At 43.6% G+C, this 13885-nt stretch overlaps 1 protein-coding gene across 16 annotated transcripts in view; it reads left to right on the forward strand.

The window, feature by feature from the left end:
• The window catches only part of DLG2 (discs large MAGUK scaffold protein 2), a 1584089-nt gene that overhangs the window by 1461307 nt on the left and 108897 nt on the right, over positions 1–13885 (forward strand). The gene's annotated exons all lie outside the window — the stretch shown is intronic.

The following is a 13885-nucleotide window of genomic DNA, read 5'->3' on the forward strand; positions in this document are numbered from 1 at the left end:
TTCGCGATCGGGGCTTTTTTGCGGAAAAGACTATTGTGCTGTCTACACTGGCCCTTTTCCGGAACAGTTTTCTGGAAAAGGATTTTTGCCCAAACGGGAGCAGGATAGTTTTTCCGGAAAAACACTGACAATTTTACAGTAGATCGTCATTGCTTTTCCGGAAAAGCAAGCGGCCAGTGTAGACAGCTGGCAAGTTATTCCGGAAAAGCGGCTGCTTTTCCGGAATAAGTGGCCCAGTGTAGACACAGCCAAAGGCTACATCTAGACTGCAAGCCTCTTTCAAAAGAGCATTTAGACTACAACCAGTACTTTTGAAAAAGCAAGCTGCTTTTTCAAAAGAGAGCACCCAGGCAGTCTCGATGCTCTCTTTCGAAAAAGCACAATTTGCATTACATAGCATCTTTTTTCGAAAGAGCACTTTCAAAAAAAGGCGTTCTTCTTCATAAAACGAGGTTTTCCATGATCAAAAAAACCTGCCACGTTCTTTTGATTTACTTTCAAAGGAACGCGGCAGCAGTCTAGATGCAAGGGAAGTTTTTTTGAAATAAGGCCACTTTTTTCGAGAAAACCCTGTCATCTAGACTCACCCTTTTAAATTTCAAAATAGTGTTAATGTGGATGCTTCAGTGCTGCTATTTTGAAATAATTGGCCTCCAGAGGTGTCTCACAGCTGCAGCTCTGACTGCTCTGGCCACACCTGCAATCTTCACTGCTCCCCTCCTCCAGCAGAGCTTAAAACTCCTGGCAGCAAGAGAAGGGCTTCTTGCATGTGTCTAGCTTTACAAGCCCCATGCCAGGCCACACCCTGACACTCAACCAATGCTGGATGAAAATAAAAGAGCTTCAGCAGGCCTACCAAAAGGCCAGGGAGCAGAGTGGATGCTCCGGGGTGGCACCATAGAGCTGCCGGTACTACGACAGCTGGATGCCATCCTGGGAGGGGAGGGCCAGTCACATCCCCAATCATCATCATGGAGTCTGACCACAACATGCCGAGTGTCAGCCTCCAGGAGGGCAGGATGGCAGATGAGGAGGAGGAAGAGGGCCAGCCATACAACCATGCCTGCCAGCCAGGACGTGCTCCTCACCCTAGAGCCAGTCTACCCCCTCAGGATGTCTCGCAGGCTTTGGACAAACCCGGGGAAGGTGCTTCTGGTGAGTTCTATAACTTTTCCTATGTACACACAGGTGCAGGTGACAGGCTGTGAGGGGCTGCATGCTTCTCTCTTGGCCTACTCAGCCTGGGAGCCTCACAACAGCCTGTGCACAGGTTGCACATGGAGCACCAGTCCAGATCACTCAGCCCCATGACATTCTCACAGAGGAACCTTTGTCTCCTTCTCACAAGATTCCTGCACAGGCCTGTCTTACTCCAGCCCCCGTGGCGGGATGCCTTCCCATGACAAGCCACCACTAAGGAACCACAGAGCAGTGCTGCTTACAGATTGGGGTCATGTCTTCACTCAGGCAGCATTTGCCCCCGGTCAAGTGTGGCAACGTGGAGGAGTCTTATCCTGTGCATGCAAACCTGCTGAGGGGAGGAAGAAGTGGGGAACCCAGTAGCACTCTCTCCAGCAAGTGGCCTCTGCCACTCATATACATGTCCCCCAACTCTCCTCTACCCCTCCAGTGGGAAAGGATAGAAGTTCTCTCTCTGTGGCATGCCACCAGTGCCAGACCTGATGTGTGCAGGGCACAGTAGAAAGCCAAGCCAAGCCACTGTGCTCTGCCCCATTCCTCTTCTCTTCCCAGGTCTGCTTGTCCCCAGGCCGTGGGTGTAGCGATGCTCCCGAGACGTCTGTGCTCCTGCAGGAAAGTGCCTGCTGTCTAGGCAACATATGGCCTTGCTTTGAAGCACATCACCGTTGTCTGAACTGAGACCTTCAGTGTCAGCTCAGACATTAGGGCAGGGCTTCATATGCAGTGTCTCCTGTGATGACTGCCCTTGTAACTTTTCTTCACAGCTGGTTCAGCTGAGAGCTTGGTGCATCCCCTACCTCCCATGCCATCTACCCAACTCTTCAAGATCCACAGGAGGAAATGCACCCGGGAGGACCTCCTGAGAGAGCAGATGGCCTGCTTGCTGTCCCTCATCCAGGGGCTCGAGGAAGAGCACCAGGAGCGCGCTGTGGACTGGGAGGAGCACTGGGCTGACCAGGAACAAAAGAAGACTGCCTGGGACCGGCTGGCCTGCCAGCACTACGCCATGTGCTCCTCCCTCACTTCAGTGATGGAGTGCATAGTGTTGTGCATGGAGCAGGCCACCAGCCACTTCCCCACTCCCTCTTACTTCCATGGCTTTCTATCTTAGCCCCCCGCAGGGGCCGCCAGGGCCCCAGAACACAGGGCAATGGGACCTCTCAGGCAACCAAAGCCTCCCAACCACACAGAGGCAGGTGTCAGTACCAGTTTCATCCCTAAACCTCCCTTCCTCCTCTTCCTCCATTCCAGGTTCTTTACCCAGTCCTTCCCCTGTTCTATGTCCCCCCAATTAACAGTCCTGTTTTTTCAAGAAAAAACCATGAGACGCAGCACGAGGCCTGTAAGCATAACGCTGCTTAAGAGCAGCTCTGGCTCCATGTTGTGAGTGCTGTGGCATCTGCCTGGGCACTTGCGCACTGTGTTCCTTTTGTGTCCCATGAGGGGGGAGACAGTGGAGAAGAGGCATGTGAGACACGGCCGTAGAGAGGAGCACCTGAAAGCACGTGTTGCAGCTTGCCTGACCAAGCAGCAACAGGAAATATCCACCTTCCTGGTGCCCTCATTAGAGGGTTTCCAGAGGGGCCCTAAGTCTGAGGCAGACTCCAGTCAGTGTGGACACACTGTTTCAGAATTATTCTAACTAATTTTGATGCTTCCCCACAGTGGGGACATGCTATTTTGATTTTATTAAATTGTGAGTTATGATGTCAATTTTCATTATTTTGAAATAGTTTCCTAGTAGACATGTCCTCACTGTCTTAGCAGAGAGTGAAGGTCTGGGACCACTGGCTTGAAGCCACTAACTCTAGTACCATGCGTCTGACTGGGTAGTTTCATGAACTACCGTGGGTGTCCTGCAACTAGATTATCCAGGATTTCCATTTCCAGGATGAGGGTGTCATGCAACCAATGTGAATAGGACTGCAGGAGACATACCAATGGCTGGACAGTAATTTTGGTTCTGAATCAATTTAAGTGAGGGGTTGGTCACACCTTGTAGTTTGCTGTATAGAAGTTCTTGATGTTTTGCTCTGTTTCTGAGCATCTCCCATGCAGTCCACTATCCTTGGGAAGGTGAGACTTAATTCTAGCTACATGGGCCCCTCTTGATAAGTACTGGATGGGAACACTGTGAGGTTGAAAAAAAAGACTCCAGAGAGCACCCACGTGTGTGTGTATACATTTATCTGTATGTATATTTGCCTTTCAGCTCACTGTATTTGCTTTTTTATCATCTGTGAAGTCTCTTCTTAGAGCTCATACTTCACTCACGATTGTTTAATTTCCTTGTTTTTTCTATAAACAAATCAGTTCAGAAATTGCTACTAGACCTAGTTAGGTAAAGTTAGTGTCAGAATGTCACTTACTAAGAGCAATTCAAACAATTAAACTAATCCGCCCACTTTCATGAATCTGTTGAACATAAGAACACAAGAACGACCATACTGGGTCAGACCAAAGGTCCATCTAGCCCAGTATCCTGTCTGCTGACAGTGGCTAGCACCAGGTGCCCCAGAGAGGGTGGACCGAAGACAATGATCAAGCAATTTGTCTCCTGCCATCCCTCTCCAGCCTCTGACAAACAGAGGCCAAGGACACCATTTTATCCCCTGGCTAATAGCCTTTTATGGACCTAACCTCCATGAAATTATCTAGCTTCTCTTTAAACTCTATTATAGTCCTAGCCTTCACAGCCTCCTCTGGCAAGGAGTTCCACAGGTTGACTACACGCTATGTGAAGAAGAACTTTCTGCTACCCCTTAATTTCGTTTGGTGTCCTCTAGTTCTTCTATTATGGGAACTAATAAATAACTTTTCTTTATCAGCCCTCTCCACACCACTCATGATTTTATAAACCTCTATCATATCCCCCCTCAGTCTCCTCTTTTCTAAACTGAAAAGTCCCAGTTGCTTTAACCTCTCCTCATATGGGACACAATCCAAACCCCTAATCATTTTAGTTGCCCATTTCTGAACCCTTTCCAAGGCCAAAATATCTTTTTTGAGGTGAGGAGACCACATCTGTACACAGTATTCAAGATGTGGGCATACCATAGTTTTATACAGGGGCAGTAAGATATTCTGGGTCTTATTTTCTATCCCTTTCCTAATAATTCCTAGTATCCTATTTGCCTTTTTGACCGCTGCTGCACTCTGTGTGGAAGTTTTCAGAGAACTGTCCACGATAACTCCAAGATCTCTTTCCTGATTTGTCGTAGCCAAATTAGCCCCCATCATACTGTACGTATAGTTGGGGTTATTTTTCCCGATGTGCATTACTTTACACTTATCCACATTAAATTTCATTTGCCATTTTGTTGCCCAATCACTCAGTTTGGTGAGATCTTCTTGGAGTCCCTCACAGTCTGCTTCTGTCTTGACTATCCTAAACAGTTTGGTATCATCTGCAAACTTTACTACCTCACTGCTTACCCCTTTCTCCAGATCATTTATGAATAAGTTGAAAAGGATTGGTCCCAGGACTGACCCTTGGGGGACACCACTAGTTACCCCTCTCCAATCTGAAAATTTACCATTTATTCCTGCCCTTTGTTTCCTGTCTTTTAACCAGTTCTCAATCCAAGAAAGGATCTTCCCTCTTATCCCATGGCCATGTCATTTACACAAGAGCCTTTGGTGAGGGACCTTGTCAAAGGCTTTCTGAAAATCCAAGTATACTATATCTACTGGATCCCCCTTGTCCGCATGTTTGTTAACCCCTTCAAAGAACTCTAAGGGTATGTCTACACTACCCCGCTAGTTCGAACTAGCGGGGTAATGTATGCATACCGCACTTGCTAATGAAGCCCGGGATTTGAATTTCCCGGGCTTCATTAGCATAAGCGGGGAGCCGCCATTTTTAAATCCCCGCTGCTTCGAACCCCGTGTAGCGCGGCTACACGGGGCTCGAACTAGGTAGTTCGGACTAGGGTCCTATTCCGAACTACCGTTACTCCTCGTGAAACGAGGTGTACCGGTAGTTCGGAATAGGCACCCTAGTCCGAACTACCTAGTTCGAGCCCCGTGTAGCCGCGCTACACGGGGTTCGAAGCAGCGGGGATTTAAAAATGGCGGCTCCCCGCTTATGCTAATGAAGCCCGGGAAATTCAAATCCCGGGCTTCATTAGCAAGTGCGGTATGCATACATTACCCCGCTAGTTCGAACTAGCGGGGTAGTGTAGACATACCCTAAGAGATTAGTAAGACAGGATTTCCCTTTACAGAAACCATGTTGACTTTTGTCCAACAAATGATGTTCTTCTACATGCTTCACAATTTTATTCTTTACTATTGTTTCGACTAATTTGCCCGGTACTGAAATTAGATTTACCAGTCTGTAATTGCCAGGATCACCTCTAGAGCCCTTTTTAAATATTGGTGTCATGTTGGCTACCTTCCAGTCATTAGGTACGGAAGCCGATTTAAAGGATAGGTTACAAACCACAGATAATAGCTCAGCAATTTCCCATTTGAGTTCTTTTAGAACCCTTGGATGAATGCCATCCGGTCCCGGAGATTTGTTAACATTAAGTTTTTCTATTTGTTCCAAAATCTCCTCTAATGACACTTCAATCTGGGACAGTTCCTCAGATTCATCACCCACAAAGGACGGTGCAGATTTGGGAATCTCCCCAACGTCCTCAGCTGTGAAGACTGAAGCAAAGAAATCATTTAGTTTCTCCGCAATGGCTTTATCGTCCTTGATTGCTCCTTTTATAGTTCGATCATCTAGGGGGCCCACAGGTTTTTTTAGCAGGCTTCCTGCTTCTAATGTACTTAAATAAACATTTTGTTATTTCTTTTTGAGTTTTTGGCTAGCTGTTCCTCAAAATCTTTTTTTGCTTTTATTATTACATTTTTACAGTTGATTTGACAGTGGTTATGTTCCTTTCTATTTATCTCATTAGGATTGGACTTCCACTTCTTAAAAGATACCTTTTTGTCCCTCACTGCTTCTTTTACATGGTTGTTAAGCCACGGTGACTCTTATTTAGGTCTCTTGCTATGTTTTTTAATTTGGGGTATACATTTAAGTTGGGCCTCTATTATGGTATCTTTAAAAAGATTCCATGCAGCTTTCAGGGATTTGGTTCTAGTCACTGTGCCTTTTAATTTCTGTTTAACTAACCTCCTCATTTTTGTGTAATTCTCCTTTTTGAAATTAAATGCCAGAGTGCTGGACTGCTGAGGTGTTCTTCCCACCACAGGAATGTTGAATGTTATTATACTATGGTCACTATTCCCAAGTGGTCCTGTAACGGTTATTTCCTGGACCTGATCCTGCACTCCACTCAGGACTAAATCGAGAATTGCTTCTCCCCTTGTGGGTTCCTGCACCAGCTGCTCCAAGAAGCAGTCATTTAAGCGGTTGAGAAATTTTATCTCCGCTTCTCTTCCTGAGGTGACATATAGCCAGTCAATATGGGGGTAATTAAAATCCCGCATTATTATAGAGTTCTTTATTTTGGTAGCCGCTCTAATCTCCCTCAGCATTTCAATGTCAATATCGCTGTCCTGATCAGGTGGTCTGTAATATATCCCTACTGCTTTGTTTAAGTCCGTTCTGTTGCTATTAGAGACATTCCCAGTCCTCCACCTGAGACATTACACAACTCCAATTAGAGATATACCTTCTAGTTGCTATTACAGTACAGGATGTGTATTGCTATGCATCCGTTGCCTCCATGCAAGGTAATTTCATGTTGCTAACTTCGCTGAAGTTCCCAGCACTACTCCCTCACATGATAGGTAGAAGCCAGGAAGATCTGATTTCCTGCTTCTGAAACCTGTAGTACTAAAAGTACTGTGTTCTAGAGGGAGTACTTCTGACATGAGGCTATAGTACTATTTGGGTGTGACATAGTTACTTGGGGATTCAAGCAGGTATTTGTATTGCCATATAGCTGTAAGTACATAAGGTTTGGTATGGGCCACTTTGGGATAATTTTGGCAGTAGCGTGCTGAGGATTTTTATCCTCCCATTTCCATTTTTAAATGGGTCAATATTTTTATTTTTCCTTAAGGCCATACATTTATGCATTCTTCCCTCTTAACAGCCACTATTTCCTATCTCATTTTCCCCTTCATTATGACTTTGGGGCAGTTTAGAATTCAGACTGAGATTGTGGTGAATGACTGCTGTAATTACTCCTTTCTTTAGATTCTGTAAACCGGTTTCTAAAGATAAGGCTTGTCAGTTATCAATCATTAAATGAAAACCTATCCTTATGATCAAGTACTATTATGACACTTATCATGAATGGATCATAAATATAGTGTCAGGTTTAAGTTTTGTCAATAGCTCTTTACAGTGCCTATATGTTTTTCAACTTATTTGTCAAGATTTATGCTCTGAGGAACTGTTAACTCAAGAAGTAAAGTTTAACTTTGTTGTTGAAAAATGCTACTAGTCTGCTAAGCCCCACCCACAAAAGGAAACTGACTCATGCCTGACAATATTTTATCCCTGGGGGAATTTGACACCACTGCACGTGTGCAGTATTCATCTTGCCTGCAGATTTTTTCATTTCCTTAAAGAATAATAGATTCTGACAGAGAAGCAAAGAGAAGCCACAAGAAGAGTCATATGATCCTCCCCAACAGCAGGCCCAAGTGGGTGCATCACTTTGGGCACTGGGAGCAACCAGGAGAGATTTAAAACACCTCCCCAGGGACAGGGAGGATGAGATGGGTATGTGTGTGACACTCTGTCCTTGCTTGCTATCACAGTGTGTCCTGCCAGGAGAAGTGGAGATGTGCAGTGTTTCTTGGGCAGACCTGGCCCTTGTGCTATGTCAGGGTCAGGTGTGGCTTGCATACCCCTTCCCCTGTCATTGCACCGACCCTGCAAAGGTCCTGCAGTGAGCCTTGGCCAGAGTGCCATATAGGGATGGTGTTTGCTGCAAGTTTCACACTGGATATCTACCTGCAGTGCACACCTCAACCCCAGGCAAAGTTCTTAGCTGCAGTACTGTACAGACAGGTCTCCTCCTCTAGGAGCCAGGATTTTTCAGCTGCAGCTCCTGAAGTCAGTTTCCTCCACTGTGCTAGGGCTGGGACAGGCAAAGAAGGGGTCAGTCAAGAGATGGGGAGCACAGGGTCTCCAGTGCTGTTGTAGGGAACATAGCTACCCCTATGATGGGTGGAGGGAGCACACTGGCCACAGTGGTGAGGGGTTTTGAAGCCTGGGGGGGACAGTGGGATGGGATAGGAAAGGGGAGACAATCTTCAGGAAAATGGAGAAGTGAGGGCACAGGGCAATGCCCTGAAGGAGGGAGCAATGAGTGTGGGAGTAGCAGCTGATGGATAATGGCCCCTGGGGCAAGCAGGGTGTGGGAGCTAAAGAGGAGTGGGAGGCTAGGAGCTTCTAAGTGGATTTAAGGGTCCATTTGTCCTCAGAGAACCAGGGGAACACCCTGACCTCTCCCTTGGAAGAGACCAGGGATAGACCCCACTAAGCTAATGCACACTCTCAACTGACTAATCTGCTTTCTGCCTTCCTCCCCATCTCCTACTTTAGGGTAATTTATACCTTGATCTTGCAGTGAGGATCCACGTGGATGCAGATGTTTCTCTCTAACTCTCTATTCCTGGGAGAATTTTTTGTTTTGCTTTCTGTATTGTTACAGACGTTTGTGCAGATGGGTATTTTTTAAATAAATTACCAAAATAATTGAAACTGGCATGATTATATTTTGTTACTTTGGCAAATACAATATGCAGAATTGTGCAGAATTTCAAAATGTGTGCAGAATTTTTAATTTTTAATTTTTCAGTGCAGAATTCCTCCAGGCGTAAATGTCTGTAAGTAGCCATTTCTCGCTGCAATGATCTTGAACCCTGTTTACCTGATAATGTAGAGAAGCCACAAATGTTTTTAGCGTCATTAGAGAGAATGTGATTGAGGAAAGGGTCCCAATCCAATTTGGAGTTCCGAAGTTCAACCACTCTTTCTATAATGCCTTTGAAAATTGTTTTATTTTGTCTATGCCAGCAATAGAACCTTTTTTAATACTGGCTCAGTGGGCACTTGTGCAGCAGTGAGAATATGCAAACAAGGCTTTATAGCAAACAGAAAAGAAACATATTAAATAGTATTTGTTCTTTGGTGACTCTATCCTAATCCTTCCAAACAGGAAATTAAAGTTGACTTGGCAGCCCAAGTTTATTAAATTTGTAGAGCATGATTCTCATATTTTACCTATGTTTCTCCATAGAAGCAATATCGATTATTTTACATTGGTGTAAGCAAGATCACTACCAGACTCATAGGCTGTGTCTACACTGGGCCACTTATTCCAGAAAATCAGCCGCTTTTCCGGAATAAGCTGCGAGCTGTCTACACTGGCCCTTGAATTTCCGGAAAAGCAACGATGCTCTACTGTACAAAATCAGCTGCTATTCCGGAAAAACTATTCTGCTCCCGCTCGGGCATAAGTCCTTAATCTGGAACACTGTTCCGGAAAAGGGCCAGTGTAGACAGCCCAGTAGTCTTTTCCGGAAAAAAGCCCCGATCGCGAAAATGGCGATCGGGGCTTTTTTCCGGAAAAGCACGTCTACATTGGCCACAGACGCTTTTCCGGAAAAAGGGCTTTTCCGGAAAAGCAGCCTGCCAATGTAGACGCTCCTTTTCCGGAAAAACTGAAAACAGAATAGTATTCCGTTTTAAGCAGTTCCGGAAATTCATGCTAGTGTAGACACAGCCATAATGTTATTATTAGAGCTGTGTGAAACTCCATGCCTTCAGTCTGCCTTCATGGGCATTCGTAAATCTTCCCTAAATCACTAGCAAGCGAGTATAGGTTCACTTGAAATGCTTACAGACTTCAGCAAAGCCTTCCATAAAACTAAGCCAATTTTTAAGATTTGTGAGTATCACAAACTACAATCAGTAAGTCACAGAATCATAGAATACTAGGACTGGAAGGGACCTCGAGAGGTCATCGAGCCCAGTCCCCTGCCCTCATGGCAGGACCAAATACTGTCTAGACCATCCCTGATAGACATTTATCTAACCTACTCTTAAATATCTCCAGAGATGGAGATTCCACAACCTCCCTGGGCAATTTATTCTAGTGTTTGACTACCCTGACAGTTAGGAACTTTTTCCTAATGTCCTGCCTAAACCTCCCTTGCTGCAGTTTAAGCCCATTACTTCTTGTTCTATCCTCAGAGGCCAAGATGAACAAGTTTTCTCCCTCCTCCTTATGACACCCTTTTAGATATCTGAAAACCGCTATCATGTCCCCCTCAATCTTCTCTTTTCTAAACTAAACAAACTCAATTCCTTCAGCCTTCCCTCACAGGTCATGTTCTCTAGACCTTTAATCATTCTCGTTGCTCTTCTCTGGAACCTCTACAATTTCTCCACATCTTTCTTGAAATGCAGCGCCCAGAACTGAACACAATACTCCAATTGAGGCCTAACCAGCGCAGAGTAGAGCGGAAGAATGACTTCTCGTGTCTTGCTCACAACACACCTGTTAATGCATCCCAGAATCATGTTTTCTTTCTTTGCAACAGCATCACACTGCTGAGTCATATTCAACTTGTGGTCCACTATAACCCCTAGATCCCTTTCTGCCATACTCCTTCCCAGACCTTCGCTTCCCATTCTCTATGTATGAAACTGATTGTTCCTTCCTAAGTAGAGCACTTTGAATTTGTCTTTATTAAACTTCATCTATTTACCTCAGACCATTTCTCCAATTTGTCCAGGTCATTTTGAATTATGACCCTATCCTCCAGATTAGTCGCAACCCCTCCCAACTTGGTATCATCTGCAAACTTAAGAAGCGTACTTTCTATACCAATATCTAAATCGTTGATGAAGATATTGAACAGAGCCAGTCCCAAAACAGACCCCTGCAAAACCCCACTTGTTATGCCTTTCCAGCAGGATTGTGAACCATTAATAACTACTCTCTGAGTACAGTTATCCAGCCAGTTATGCACCCACCTTATAGTAGCCCCATCTAAGTTGTATTTACCTAGTTTATTGATAAGAATATCATGCGAGACCGTATCAAACGCCTTACTAAAGTCTAGGTATACCACATCCACCGCTTCTCCCTTATCCACAAGACTCGTTATCCTATTAAAGAAAGCTATCAGATTGGTTTGACATGATTTGTTCTTTACAAATCCGTGCTGGCTGTTCCCTATGACCTTGCCACTTTCCCATATTTACAGATGATTTCCTTAATTACTTGCTCCGTTATCTTCCCTGGCACAGAAGTTAAACTAACTGGTCTGTAGTCTCCCATGATTTTCCAAAGATGATAACTAGAGTCTCAGATACCTCTTCTATCAGCTCCTTGAGTATTCTAGGATGCATTTCATCAGGCCCTGGTGACTTACAGGCATCTAACTTTTCTAGGTGATTTTTAACTTGTTCTTTTTTTATTTTACCTTCTAAAACTACCCCCTTCCCACTAGCATTCACTATGTTAGGCATTCCTACAGACTTATCGGTGAAGACCGAAACAAAGAAGTTATTGAACATCTCATCATTTCCAAGTTTCCTGTTACTGTTTCTCCCTCCACATTGACCAGTGGTCCTACCCTCTCCTTGGTCTTCCTCTTGCTTCTAATGTATTTATAAAAAGTCTTCTTGTTTCCCTTTATTCCCGTAGCTAGTTTGAGCTCATTCTGCGCCTTTGCCTTTCTAATCTTGCCCCTGCATTCCTGTGCTGTTTGCCTATATTAATCCTTTGTAATTTGTCCTACCTTCCATTTTTTATATGACTCCTTTTTTATTTTTAGATCATGCAAGATCTCGTGGTTAAGCCAATGTGGTCTTTTGCCATATTTTCTATCTTTCCGACACATTGGAATAGCTTGCTTTGGGCCCTTAACAATGTCCCTTTGAAAAACTGCCAACTCTCCTCACTTGTTTTTCCCCTCAGTCTTGATTCCCATGGGACCTTACCAATTAGCTCTCTGAGCTTACCAAAATCCACCTTTCTGAAATCCATTGTCTCCATTTTGCTGTTCTCCCTTCTACCCTTCCTTAGAATTGTGAACTCTATGATTTCATGATCACTTTCACCCAAGCTGCCTTCCACTTTCAAATTCTCAACCAGTTTCTCCCTATTTGTTAGGATCAAATCTAGTCATGCTTTCCAAATTAACTACAATAATGTTAATTGGCTCAGGATAGCACCAACAAACAATATAAAGTATTAAAAGGAATACAGTTAGCACACATGTATGCTTATATGCCTAAGAACATTGAACATTGTTTTTAGTCTTTGGTTCTGTCTCCAACCAAAGCCCAGTAGCAATTGCTGCCACCTGACCAGTCTGAACTTAGCATCCCAGAATCCTCCAGTTGTTACAGATGCAATAACCACAAATGGTAACATCAATTCTTAAAGTTCCAAACAGTAAAGAAGCCCCAAACCAGAAGAGTTTGATATGGTTTTCATTTAATTATTGTATGATGCCCAATTCTGTTTATTTCATGGTAATCAGAAATTACTTCAGAATAGACCTAGAACATGCTGAATTATGAGCTTCATTCTCTGCATGTATGAATGAACTTTCCTTATAGTTGTCATGTGAATGGGACCATGGATTTGTTTTCCCTTGATGTTTTCAGGATTTCTGTACTGTCATTTTGCTTGTGTGTATTGGTTTATAGTTTTTGTTGACTGCTAAGATACAGATAATTGCATGGTATTGAAGCAAAATGTGGGTCCTCTAAAAACTCTATTTTATTTTGTCACAGCCTCTTCAATCAGCCAGTTTGTCTGCTTTAGACTTAACTTTACTAGAAGGTCAATTTACCAAAGCTGTCTTCTATATTCTCATTAAGAACTGTGTAGTTATTAGGAAAAGGCAGAACAAAATTCAGACTACAGTTAGAACTTTTGGGATTAGTAAGAAATTAAGTAGTTTTGGGTCAAGACAGCAAGAGATGTAGAAAAACCGTACTCAAAGAAATAATAAATTATGCACATGTTATTCCACTGAACATATTAAATAGGGAACATAATTCAAATAATGATCTTAATGAAAAAATAGTGGAAGTATCTGAATCAGATGAGTCTGGAGATGGAGGTGGTTTCCTCTACAAGAGGTGATAAAGGAACTTGAACAATGAGTTTTAAATTATTTTATTTGTGGAACTTTATAAAAATATTAACCTATTGTGACATTCTTAACAGGAGCAGTGGAAGCTCCCTAAAATTGCCTTTTTTGTTTGTATTCAGTGAAAATGAACAATAGACAGTATTTATTAATCCAATTCTAAAGCATCTAAGGATAGTATTGTTGCCTTATTAGGATAGCATCTAAGGATAGTATTGTTGCCTTATTAGGATAGCATCTAAGGATAGTATTGTTGAAATTTATATCAAGCGTCTACTGTTAAATGAAGCTCTGAATGGTTAATGGATACAATGAATGTAGAATTTACATTTGTGTTTTTCTAACCAGAAATCAGGTTGCTGTAAGCCTAAAGAACTTAAGTGTTCAGAGTCTGCATTGACTGGGGCCATATAAGTTCATAGAGAGATTGTTACATAGAAACTGATGCTGCAGAGCTGTGATAAGTTGTTTATTGTAAGACTCCTGCTTGAAGCTGTTGGAGACATACATTGGGGAGATGGTTTGTTTCTCATAGAGTGGCACTCCCAGCTCCCAGACCTGCTGATGTCTGTGGGGAAATACCCCTTAT

Source organism: Pelodiscus sinensis, chromosome 1 (genome assembly GCF_052426305.1).
Source record: "Pelodiscus sinensis isolate ZL-2025 chromosome 1, ASM5242630v1, whole genome shotgun sequence".
NCBI lineage: Eukaryota > Metazoa > Chordata > Testudines > Trionychidae > Pelodiscus > Pelodiscus sinensis.